Source organism: Aplysia californica, unplaced genomic scaffold (genome assembly GCF_000002075.1).
Source record: "Aplysia californica isolate F4 #8 unplaced genomic scaffold, AplCal3.0 scaffold00062, whole genome shotgun sequence".
In the NCBI taxonomy this organism is placed as follows: Eukaryota; Metazoa; Mollusca; class Gastropoda; order Aplysiida; family Aplysiidae; genus Aplysia; species Aplysia californica.
In genome coordinates, this window is record NW_004797332.1 from 1,635,374 (window position 1) to 1,636,969 (window position 1,596).

At 38.0% G+C, this 1,596-nt stretch overlaps 1 protein-coding gene across 2 annotated transcripts in view; it reads left to right on the forward strand.

The window, feature by feature from the left end:
• The first annotated feature begins 704 nt into the window (after positions 1 to 704).
• Positions 705 to 1,596, forward strand: part of LOC101845452 — a 9,212-nt gene continuing 8,320 nt past the window's right edge. For both annotated transcript variants that reach the window (XM_005093375.1, XM_035968490.1), the window contains exon 1: positions 705 to 866. The gene's annotated coding sequence lies outside the window, so the exon portion shown is untranslated. The remainder of the gene's footprint in view (positions 867 to 1,596) is intronic.

Genomic DNA, 1,596 nt, shown 5'->3' on the forward strand with positions numbered 1-1,596 from the left:
GCACACACACACACACACACACACACACATACACACACACACACACACACCGCGCGCGCGCACATACACGAGCACACGGAAATGCAAAACATAATATCCCAAACACCAGAGCAATATTCAGACACAGAAACACGATGAACAAAGAAAACGTTTTTGGCTGTTATTGAGTTACCAAGATCATGAGCTTAGAAACTAGCTTATGTTCTGTCTGCTCTATCAAAATGGAAAGATTATTCGGAGTCGTTATCGAGATATGTAATATCAAAGAATCGCATTCGAAACAGCTTCACAAGAAGTGAAAATCAAAATCTTTGACGTCAGATTTCTCAAAACTAGAGAGGTACTGAGCAGATAGATCTAATATTTTAAAACAGATCTATAACAATAGAACTTTGTTCTGCTGTAGTAGCGAAATGTGCCACTTTTTCAGAAAGTTGTCGATACTGCTCCGTCCTGATCATCTCTTCTTAGTCATTCAAAAGAGAAACCCGTTTCATTTTCGGTTTCTGTTTCGCTTGCTGCTTGGTTCACTCTGTGTTCACATTGCTGATACCAGGTCGTTGTTGTGTTTTATAGGTTAAAAATAGCACAATGCGAATTGATACACTTCCGAGAAGATCCTCTGTTCCAAGTAGGTCTTGGCTGTGTCTCCGAAAGCTAGCCTACGTCATGTTGCTATTAATATATCAAAATGTGTATGTTTCGCGCTGCTATACCGTCGGTCTCTGCTGCTGCTGCTATAATAATTGTGTGTGTTCGGGTCATTTAAAAGCTCCGAACTTGATGTGAGAGCTGCAGTAGCAACTCGCTGCACCTTCTGTTCACAAGCATTTAGATCTACACCAAGTTCATTCAGACACGTAGAGGTAAGAGAAATTCAGTTGTTGTATTCTTGTTACGTTATAATTTTGTATTCTTCCAAGGGATGTTTTTACTTTTATTCATTTATATCTGGTACGTTTTGTCATTGGTTAATTATCTTAACTCTAGATAATTCGCCCATTGGTGCAAAATAAAAAATAAAAATTTTTGGACGGGGGTCGTTAGTGGTAGCCTAGTGGTCATGGAGGGTTGGGTTTGTTTTCTTTTGTTGGTTTGTTGGTTTATTCTTTTAAAAATTGTATTTTATTGTGAAACGCCAATAGAGCCGCCAGACAGTGGCACTATTAGATCTAGAGATCTTTGTTATTACATGTATTACTTTTTTTTTGTTGATCCTTGCCCATTTCTATGATATTGACGCCATCTGATTAGTAGAAAAAAGTACGTATGAGAGAGCCCAATAGTGTACAACGTACATAATTGTTATAACATATATAACTGTTACATTTATCGAAAAAAAAACTAAATTGAGGACATTTGTGTTGATATTTGTTGTTATTTTGTCGTTGTCTGTTGTTATTTATTGTTGTTACCAGTTGTTAATAGTTGTTATCAGTTGTTATTTGGGGGGAACTGGGGATTCGGTCTGAAGCATCCATACAGTGTAGTATGCGCCGACAAAGAAACATGGCTGTGCTCCCAATAGGGCCAATACCCTTGTACATTTATTTCCATTGTGACTGAATTCAGAATAAGTGACGACCCTTCCACCCC